This window comes from Alexandromys fortis, unplaced genomic scaffold (genome assembly GCF_014885135.2).
Source record: "Alexandromys fortis isolate MF-2015 unplaced genomic scaffold, M_Fortis_MF-2015_v1.1 scaffold_218, whole genome shotgun sequence".
Lineage (NCBI taxonomy): Eukaryota > Metazoa > Chordata > Mammalia > Rodentia > Cricetidae > Alexandromys > Alexandromys fortis.
The window spans coordinates 436,271-447,858 of NW_026068112.1; positions in this window are offsets into that span (position 1 = coordinate 436,271).

The following is an 11,588-nucleotide window of genomic DNA, read 5'->3' on the forward strand; positions in this document are numbered from 1 at the left end:
AAAAAAAAAGTCTGTGGAGACAATTCAGTTGTAAACTGCTTATATCACACAAACATGAGAACCTGTGTTCAATACCCAGCATCCGTGTAAAACGTCATGTGTGATGGTACATACTTGAATTCCAACTCTGAGGAGGCAGAAAAAAAACAGGGGATCCCTTGGAAATCTGTGGAGGCCGAAAAATGCAGGCCCATTTCCACCTTGTCTGCTGGTCAGAGAGTTTGGAGGCTACAGACAGAACTCAGGGGGTGGTCGCCTGGCTCTTGTGAAGTTAAGATAGCTCGGTGCCATCCTGACGAGTGGTCAGGATATGCAGGTGTGCTTCTGCTCCTTCTGTTGTAACTGTGAGGTCACCTGGGGAAGGGCGTCTCACTACCTAGACAACAGAATGCCAGTGAATGGAGGTCTCAGAGTTGACTGTGGGAGGTCACCTTTTGTATCATGTTAATAAAGTCTCTTGTAGGGGCTGGAGAGATAACTCAGTGGTTAAGAGCATTGATTCTTCCAGAGGACCTGAGTTCAATTCCCAGGAACCACATGGTGGCTCACAACCATCTGTAGTGAGATCTGGCGCCCTCTTCTGGTGTGCAGGTATACGTGGAGGCAGAATGTTGCATACATAATAAATAAATAAACATTTAAAAAATAAAGTCTCTTGTTACCTCCTCCCCGTTTAAATTGAGTATAAAAGCTGTGGAAAAATAAACACGGGTGATTTCAGGGTCTGAGTAATCCCTGAAATGCCCTCCCAATACTTTCTGTGTTTTGTCTTATTATTCTTTTTTTTTATTTATGTCTTATTATTCTTATGTGTCTGCATATTCTTTAGTTATATTTATTTAATTCCCAAGCCCCTACCCTGGTAAGAAGTATTTTTGTCAAGGCAGGTCCTCGGCAGGTTCCCACAAGAGATTCTGTCTCAAAACAACAGTGTGAATGGTTCCTGAGAAACCGCGCCCACGGCTGACCCCTGACCTCCATATCCACTCACATGTATTACACACTGACATGCACTCATTCACAAACACACAAACACACACACATACTGATTGGAAGCCCCGGGCCTGGCAGTTGCCCTGGCTTGGACTCCAACTCCCAGCCTGCCAAGCGCTGACCCCTCCCCGGGGAGGGTCAGGACCACTCCCCCCAGGCTATTTAGGCTTGTGCCGGAAAGACGAACACACGGTTTGGGTTTGCATGTGTGTGCTCTCTCTGTCTTTTCCCTGCCATGCCCCCAGGATCGCCGTCTATTAAACACGGGCATTTGGTGTGTTTTAATCTGGTCTAATTGGATTTCTTTGCGCCGGCGGAGCGGCTCGTCTTAGGAAATATTCCTAACACATATATATTCACAGACACGGAAATATGAAGCCATAATTAAGAAAGATTCATTTTTAGCATCCAGTTTATTAGTTGTGCTTGAGACTGGGTCGCACACAGCCCCAGCCAGACATCACATGTAGCTGAAGGCGACACTGAACACACAGAATTATAGGCATGTACCACTATGCCCGGATTATAGTTTTTCAACAATTTTAAGATTGAGGGGGCATCTTTTTAAGTAACAACAACACCAAAAATAACCACAAAGTTATCAACTATTTATAATTACAAAGGAGTAAGAGATACCAAGAGTGTAACTGTAGGGCTGGCAAAATGGAGCCTCCAGTAAAGGAACTGGCTGTACAGCCTGCAGAACCAACGTTCTAGCCCAAAAACCACACAGAGAAGAAGAGAACAGATCCAGGCCAACAGTCCTGGCTGTCCTGGAACTCACTCTGTAGACCAGGCTGGCTCGAACTCACAGAGATCCGCCGGCCTCTGCCTCCCGAGTGCTGGGATTAAAGGTGTGCACCACCACTGCCTGGCCTACACTCACCATTTTTCTAGAGCCTAACTATTATGCAGAATTGGTTTGCCCAATTCCGTCCAACCCAGTGCTGCCCCAGCTTCCCCAAAGCTGCAAAGAAGCGCTGGCTATGAAAGCAGAACAAGTGTGCGCCCTCTGTTGGAGGGAGAAGGAAAGTCACTGTTACGGGAGAGGCACTGGCGGGGCACTGGCGGGGCACTGGCGGGGCACTGGCGAGGCACTCCACCTGCCTCAGAATGCACAGAACTGAGTCACAAATGTCTCCTCAGGAACTCGAGGGAGAAACTGTGCAGGACTTGAGAGCATACCTTCACTTCCAGACAGCTGCCCGTGCTTTGCAAGGAGCAAGTGAAGCCTATCTTGTTGGCCTTTTTGAAGGCCTGTGCTACCCATGCCAATTGTGGGCTGTAATCTCAGCACTTGAGGGGCAGGAGCACAAGGATCCGATCATCCTCAACTACCTAGGAAGTTCAAGGCCAGCCTAAGCTATATGACACCCTGTCTTTAAAACCAAATCTACTATTTGTGGCCAGCTTGGTCTACATAGTGAGTTCACAGAGAGCCAGGCATACATCGTGAGTCCCTTTGTAAAAGTAAGTAAAATCTATTTCACCCCCTTCCCCAACCATGACACTCCTCTTCTTGTCATGAACAGTAGATATTTTCCCCTGTGGTCAAAGGTACCTAATGGGTTGGGTGTAGTGGCTCACACCTTCAATCCCACCATTTGGGAAGCATAAGCAGGTGGCATTCTGTGAGTTCAAGTCCTTCCTGGTCACCATAGAAAGGTCTACAGAGAGACCCTATCTCAAAACACCCCCACACACCAAATTAAAAAGGTATCTAAATGCAGGTTGTGTTAACTTTATGAATATGAAATGCCCTGCACACTTTTAAATCCTTGGCTCTCAGCGGTTGGCACCTTTCTGGGAAGAGTATGGGACTTTGGGGACTATGGCTTAGCTAGCTAGCAGGTCTCCAGGGTAGGCCTTGAAGTTGACCCCACTCCCAGTTCCAGCTCAAGCACTTGACTGCCTGGTGTGAACAAGCAGAGTCGCGTATAAGCCCCTCCCCCCTCACCACGGCAAGACACTTCAGACACCTGCCTTCCCACCCGTGACGGCCTGGAGCCCCTGAAACATGAGGTCACAGGGATGTCGAAGTAACTAATGCAGTATATGTCTGAGCATAGAGAAGAGAATCAGGGTTGGGGACGTGGCTCAGCAATTAAGAGATCAGAGGGAACTGTGTCCCCTGGGGCTGAGTTTTGGTGGCAGATGGCTGTGAGCCTCCATGTGGGTGGTGGGGACTGAACTCAGGTCCTCTAGCAGAGCAGAGCAGTGTCTTAATAAGACAATTAAGACAGATAAGCACAAGAGCCCTTGCTGCTGGTGCTTGGTTGAAAGAGAATGGCACCCGTAGGTTCGTGTATCCGAACGGTTGGTCTCCAGTTGGTAGAAGAGCAGGAAGGATGAGGACGTGTGGCCTTCTCGGAGCAAGTGTGTCACAGAGGGGGTCAGACTTTGAGGTTTCTAAAGACCATACCACTGCCAATTAGCATTCCCTCTCTCTCTCTCTCTCTCTCTCTCTCTCTCTCTCTCTCTCTCTGTGTCTCTGTGTGTGTGTGTGTCTGTGTGTATGCACACACACACCCATGTGCCTCATGCCCAGAAGATCTCGGCTACAGCTGCAACCCCACACCCGCCTGCCTGCCACCTTGCTCCCCACCGTGATGGTCATGAACCCTCACCCTCTGGAACTGTGAGTGCCAAATTAAATTCTTTCTATCATACACTGCCTTGGTCATAATGTCTCTTCACCGTTTCTGAAAATTAGTTAAGACGTCACTCTGCTAGAGGACCTGAGTTTGGTCCCCACCACCCACATGGTGGCTCACAGGCTATCTGCCATCCATAACTCAGTTCCAGGGGACACAGTTCCTCCCTCTGAGCACCAGGGAGATGTGTATATATTAATCCACATCTCTTCACTTCAGCCTCAGGCAGACTTTTTGGGCAAGGACAAAAAGCAGGCACGTTCTTCACCAAATAGCTCAAGAATGGCCTCTCGGCCACACACTAATATTCTTGTCCTCTTGGACCCCGAGCCAGGCTCCCCACAGCTCATCAGCGCACGCTCAGCACCACTGTCTTCTGTGCTCAAGTGTGGGCTCCTACAATGGCTCTTTAAGCAGCACTTAAAGCATCCAACTGCTTTTCTACCCCACAGTCCCAGGGGCTGTGTTCTTTCAAATGAAAGCAAGGTCAGGTCTGTTGGCAATACCCCAGTCCCCGATCCAACTTCTGTCTTAGTTAAAGTTTCTATTGCTATGAAAAGACACCATGATCATAGCAATCCTTTTCTTTTTTTTTCTTTTTTTTTTTTCTTCTTTTGTTTTTCTGAGACAGGATTTCTCTGTGTAACAGCCCTAACTGTCCTGGAACTAGCTCTGCAGACCAGGCTAGCCTCGAACTCACAGAGATCTGCCTGCCTCTGCCTTTCAAGTGTTGGGAGTAAAGGCGTACGCCACCATTGCCAGCTCAAACTACTATTCTAATTTCTGAGTTTTAAATCCTATTTCTAATACCGGTAGTCATTACTAAGCAATGCTGCGTTTTCAGAGTCTGGAATCTTCTGTTCTCTGAGAAAGACCAAACTGTCATTTATGCAAATGAAACTGTAGAAGAATATGGTGGGAACTCCTTTTACATGGCACTCCCCTCGTTGGCTTCCTCCCAATTCCTAGGAAGTCAGTGGGAGCGGTTATTTGTACTAAAAATGGAATACACTTGGAAGTACAATCTGTCTGGGGGAAAGTGATGGGAAGGAGCGCAGCGTGCATTCCTGGAAGTGCCTGTTAGTAAAATTTAAGGCTAAAGGAGTCTTTGTTTTCCTCCCCCCCTCCTTTCTTCTCTGTTCTCTCTCTCTCTCTCTCTCTCTCTCCCTCCCTCCCTTCCTCTCTCTCTCTCTCTCCCCCCCCTCTCTCCCCCCCCCTCTCTCTGAGTCTCACGATGTAGTTCAGGCAGATTGGAATTCACGGTCTTCCAGTCTTAGCTTCCCAAGTACTTGAACCCCAGTCTCACATTCATTCTCTCTTCTCTTTCTTTCTTCTTCTTGAGACAGGCTCTCACTGTGTAGCCCTGAAATCTCTCCCAGGCTTCAGACCACACTACCTACAGTCCCTCTCAGGACACAGTGGGTAGGCAGAGTGTGCTGGGGTCTTGCAATCTCTCCACCCCTAACCCTGCAGCTGAAAGCCCAGCCTCCTGATACCCAGGCTCAAGACAACCTTGAGTTAAACTTTGCCTTCTCCTGCCTGGTGACTCCTGGCATGCAGGCTGGGGCACAGGTGGATGTCAGGCAGGCTGGGGGCACAGGTGGATGTCATGCAGGCTGGGGGCACAGGTGGAATCCATGTAGGCTGGGGGCACAGGTGGAATCCATGCAGGCTGGGGACACAGGTGGATGTCAGGCAGGCTGGGGGCACAGGTGGAATCCATGTAGGCTGGGGGCACAGGTGGATGTCATGCAGGCTGGGGGCACAGGTGGAATCCATGCAGGCTGGGGACACAGGAGGAATGTCTCACTTCTCTCACTTCAAACCTATAAGGCCATGGAATGGATTCTCTTTTTGTTACAGAAGGGTCTATCTATCTCTTTCCCCTCAAGACCCCTAGCACGCCATCTAAAATGTCTGTCTCCTAACAGACCTCTCTTTGAACCTTCCGGACTGTTCTTTCCCTTCAGATTCAGATAGTGACTGCCTCTGACTGTGACATCTAACATTTCTGATAAAGTGTAATTGTTCTCAACTTCCTGTCTATGAGTCTGTAATAGCTTTTGATGTTTATAACACAAGTATTGACATTTTCCAGAAAAAAATAGACACATTACTTACATTACGATGGTTAAAAGTTGAGTACTGAAATTTGTTTGTGGAAACATTTGATCTCTCTCTCTTCCTTTCTTCCAAGACTGATGCTTTTCTGTTGGCTTTGTGACTGCACATGAATCTATTGGGATTTTAATTGTCTGCCTCCCCATGGCTCCTCAGTCAGCACCCTGCCAGTCACTAGGGCCTTGACTTGGTGGGGCTTCCAGTTCTGCAGCTGCAATATATAGGTTTAAATTAAGTCTCTATTATTCTATTTATCAGTAAGACTCAGAAGTCAAAGGCTGGGGTGAAGACCTGCTAGCTCATAGAGGCTGAGTGGTAACTTGCTGAGCTTGAGTTTTGGCTGGAGACACTGCAAGAAATAGTCTCTTCCAGAGAGCTCAAATTCTAATAGCTGCCCTTTCCTTCGTGTGCATCTTCTTTATCCAAATCCCTGGCTTCTCTTTAGACAATTTCCATCAGCTAGTCACTGACTCTACCTCCTGATTCAAGGTATAACTTTATTGGGCATTCTCAGGAGTGTCAGAGTGCAATCAGAATATCCCACAACATGAGACAGTGATGGAGGAAGGTCATTGGTTAATAAAGAAACTGCCTTGGCCCATTCGATAGGCCAGCCCTTAGGTGGGTGGAGTAAACAGGACAGAATGCTGGGAGGAAGAGGAAGTGAGGTAAGACGCCTCAGACAGACGCCATTTCCTCTCCTCTCTGGGGCAGACACGATGAAGCTCTGACCCAGGATGGACATAGGCTAGAATCTTCCTGGTAAGTGCACCTCGTGGTGCTACACACATTAATAGAAATGAGCCAAGCAGTGTTTATATGAATACAGTTTGTGTGTCATTATTTTGGGGCATAAGCTAGCCAGGCGGCCGGGAGCTGGGTGGCAGGAATGCAGCCCACAGCTCCCACTACAAGACAGGGTTTCTTTTTGTAGCACTGGTTGTCCTAGAACTCGTCCTGAAGACCAGCCAGGCCTTCAATTTAGATATTTGCCTCCCAAGTGTTGGCAGAGGGAATCTCAAAACAGCCTAGTGTAGACTGTCGTGTGGTTACTAGTGATCATGTTTATAGAGATTTATAATGAAAAGGAGAAAGCTGAGCAAGTGAAAATACAAAATACACAACTTGAGGAGAAAAGGGGCACCAGGAAGTGGACTGGAACTAAGTCCTGTGTTCAAGAAGATAAACAGATTAAGAAATTGAATAAAGGGAGTGGTGACCTCAGGGCAAGATCCCAACCAGCTAAATTTCCAATTTGAGAAAAGGATTAAAGAAAAGCTTAGACCAGGTGTGGTGGCACACGCCTTTAATCTTAGCACTCAGACTGCAGAGGGTGAAGTCTCTTTACAGTCTCTACGGGTCAGCCTGGTCTACAGAGAAACTTCCAGAACAGCCAAGCTTAGGCAGTGAAGAAAACCATGAAAACCAGAAAGCTGGCAAAGATGTAACTGAATGCAAACAGCAGAACTTGACAGCTTCCATCGCGTGGTTCTGGAGTCAAGGCTGGAAGAAAGAAGCTACAGAATTTGCCTCTGTGACTAAGGAAAACTGCTGAGGCCAGGCATATATCGGGGTGTCCCTGAATGGAGCCCAGAGAGGCCATTGTGTGAAGCCGTGAAGTTGAAGCTTTGATTGCCTTGGAGACTCCAAGATGTTGGAGATGCCAGAGTCCTGGGATACCTGCTGAAGAGAACTGTTAACAGGAAGTGAAACCAGCCCAAGAGAAAGAAGTGCATTGCAATCAACAAAGATGAACAGAGTTGGGGATCTGAAGAGCCCTTTATCATCAGACATGGAGATGCAATGTTTGGAGTTTGCCCAACTGGTTTTCAGTCTTGCTTTGTCAAGTATTTCTCATTATTCTCCCTTCCCTATAGTAGTAGGGCTGGCTTTAGAAAGATTCTCAACCCTTTTAGATCAAGGAGAGAGAGGGGGGTCAATTCTCTGCCACTTCTCTGATCATTCAGGTTCTTACCTGATATCTGACTCCCAAGTTTTTACTGATAAAAAATAGATAAACACTTCAATGGGGACTTTGGAAGTTGGACTAAATGTATTTTGCATTATGATATTGCTACAAGTTTATGGGGGGCAGGAGTAGAATGTGATAGTTGAATGGAATTGGCCCCCATAAGCTCATTGGGAATGGCACTATTAGGAGGTGTGGCTTTGTTGGAGTAGGTGTGGCCTTCTTTTAGTGTGTCACTGTGAAGGCAGGCTTTGAGGGCTCATATATGCTCAAGCCACACTCAATGTCACAGTTTACTTCCTGTTGCCCCTGGATCAAGACGTCAACGCTCAGTTCCTTGTCCAGCACCATGTCTGCCTGCCTGCCACTATGTCCTACTATGATTATAATGTACTAAACCTCTGAAACTATAAGCCTCACCCTGGGGGATGGCTTTCCCACTCTCATGGGTCTGAGACATAGGTCCTTGGCATGGCCATGCCCCTGCCAACAACATATATTCACATATTCACCCACTCTGCACATTCACGTGAGGCTCCCTCTGCTCCCTACATTACTATTTTAAAATAGACAGAGTAAAATAGAATAGATAAAAATGTAATATATGCTTTTTAAAAAAAATAAAGGAACATCACAAATCATTGGCAACAGGACAGGTTCTCAATAATCCACAGTGTTGGGGTAACTCAAAATTTGTGATTATGCAGAGACAAGAAGATTGTTCGAAGTATAAGCCCTTGTCTCTGGCCTCCATCTTTGGAGGCCCTGTCTCTGTGCCCACCAAGTCTTGACCACTCCCCAGAGTAGTCAAAACAAGCCCGCCAAAATCTTGACCACGCCCTCAGTCTATTTAAACTGCTTCCCTAGAAAGTTTCCTCGTGGTCTCTGTTCCTTCCTCCTGGTGGTCAAGATAGCGGCCTCCTGGTTCCACCCTGGGGCCTCCTGAGAGGGCGGTAATCCCACTAAACCTGGATATTTTTTAATTTGGCTTGTTGTGATTTGGATTGATTGGGATTTTTGTATAAGCAGAGAGCTCGCGTTAGGAAAAATTCCTAACACAAAGGATGGCCCTGGTTCTGACAGGGAGCAAACAGGCATCCAGGGTGTCTGTAGCCACTGGAGTTCCCTGGAGAGATGCACACAAGCGCAGGCCATTTGGCACAGCTGCACTGTCAAGGTCTCTCGTACATTTGAGAGCGTGGTACCCAGTGCACTTGGGCACGTGGAGCACTCTCGTGATGGTGGAGAATGGCCCATGCTTCCTGCAGACCTTCCTGTTGTGAATTCCTGCTGTAGCCAGATAACATTTACTGACGTCACTTAAGGAAATGGTTTAAGGCCAGACCACACATTGTGCACTCAAACTAATTCCAGATGGTTAATGGGTTAATAAACGTAAATCAAAGCCAGGACACTAGAACACAGCAGAATTAACTGACCCCACATCTCTGGAAGAGGAGACTCTTTCTGGATAAACCAGGAATAAGACAGTTTACTGGAGAAATATTTTACCCCTTCATATAACCCAAATAAGATGAAGGTTAGACAAAGTACTTCCATCTAAATAACTATAATACATTTAGGGAGCTTAGAGACGGCAGCACTTCCTTTCTTCCCAAATACCGGGCTGGTTCCTAGGATCCACCTAGAAATCCATCTTTTGACCTCTGTGGGAACCTGCTCTCACACACAAAATAAAAATAAATTTTTAAAAAGTATTTGTGAAGCTAGAAAGAGCACTGGCTGGGAACGTCTACAAGAGCAGGAAGCACTCGGCCACTGGGCCATCTCTCCAGCCCGGCAAGACCCTTGACTTGATGGTTCCATTTCATTACCAATCAGAGTGTGCTTGCTTTTTTTTTTTTTTAAGACTTATTTATTAATTATGTATACAGGGTTCTTCCTGCATGTATGCCTTCAGGCCAGAAGAGGGCACTAGATCTCATTATAGATGGTGTGAGCCACCATGTAGTTCCTGGGAATTGAACTCTGGACCTCTGGAAGAGCAGTCAGAGCCATCTCTCCAGCCCGAGATAAGGGCTTTCTATATTCAAATCAAACCTTCAGTCTTCTCGACTCAGTTTCTCAGGTGCTAGGATTACAAATGCGCAACAACACACAGCTATTTATTTTTTAAAAACACACGCCTGTCCTATAACGGGGTGTGGTGGTGCACACCTTTAATCCCAGCACCCAGGAGGCAAAAAAAGCAGGCGGATCTCTGTGAGTTTGAAGCCAGCCTGGTCTTACAGAGTGAGCTCCAGGACAACCAGAACTACACAGTTGGACTTTGTCTCAAAATAAAACAAGACAAAAAAGACCCAATTATCCCGACATATGAGGCATCAATGCCCTGAAAGAAAGTTTGGCAAAGATTTAAGACTGTAAAAATTGCAGAATAATTAGTCTACAATCAAATACAATTAGACATAACAAAAAATATTAAGGGCTGGAGAGAGGAGAGGAGCCAGCAGTTAAGAGCAGTCAGCACTTTTACAGAAAACCTGGATTTTATTCCCGGCACCATACGGCAGTTCAAACTGCTTCAGAGGCCCCACGACCCTGTCGTGACCTCTGTGGGCATCAAGCACACACGTGGTGTAAATGAACATAGCTAAAACACTCATATACATAAGATAAGAATAAATAAATCCAGGCTGAAAAAATGTCTCAGGGATAAAGAGCACTCACTGGCTACCAGAGGACCCAGGTTCAATTCCCAGCACCCACATGGTAGCTCACAACCATCTGTAACTCCAGTCCCAAGGGATTCTAAGTGCCTCAGTTGTAGAACAGGATTCCTATAAGGTGACTTTAGCTCAGCCTGTTTGTTATCAGTCATCTCGGAAAGGGATGTCTGTTGGGAGAGCCTGCCTCACCTCGGGTAAAGAATTTCAGGGAGGAGGAACTGCTGGGGACACACATAGCCCCCCATGACTGCAACAGTTTCCTATTTCCCAAGCCACTCATGCCTGTCCTATGAAGGGTAACCCCCAGCTTTTCCCCTTGGCGGACCCTCTCAGCTTCCCAAGGGAGAGGCTGCCCCTTGCTGTGGACACTCGGTTTCTGGAGGGAGAGAGACTGCTCCTCGCTGTGTACACTAATAAACAAGGTTCCATCTGTTGAAGGGCAGACTCTGGTCTCTTTCTGCCTCTGTCCCTTTACACAGCCTCAGAAATCTAAAATTTGGTGCTGAAACCTAGGAAGGGCATTTGAAATTCACTGGTGGCCCAAACCCTGCACGCAGGCCTCCCTTGCTCTCCACATGCCCAACCCAGATGGGCCACCCGTCTCTCCCAGTAGGCTGTTTCTTTCACTCTCTGCCTCCACCTTCTCTTCACTCCCTCCTCTCTGTTTCCTCCTGACACAGTTCGACATCCCTACAGGAGTTCACAGCCGCAAACACTGGGACATAGTAACTGGGACTTAACTGGGAGGACCACCATTAGGTCTCAAGACCTCTGGGAGCCCTGGCCTCCATCTCACTGAGAGACTCACTCACTCAGTAGGCACTTTCAATGCCCACTAAGCCTGTAAGTCTGGAGATGCCCTACCCACTTTCCAGGACTGTTTGATCTATTCAAAACCCAAGGGATCGAATAGAAGACCCGGACTTTAACCCACAAACCTATGAGCACCTGATTTTCGATAAAGTATACAATGGAAAAAAGAGAGCATCTTCAACAAATTGTGCTGGCAAAACTGGATGTCAATCTGTAGAAGAATGAAAATAGATCCATATCTATCACCATGCACAAAACTCAAGTCCAAGTGGATTAAAGACCTCAATATCAGTCTGAACACTCTGAACCTGATAGAAGAGAAAGTGGGAAGTACTCTACAACACGTGG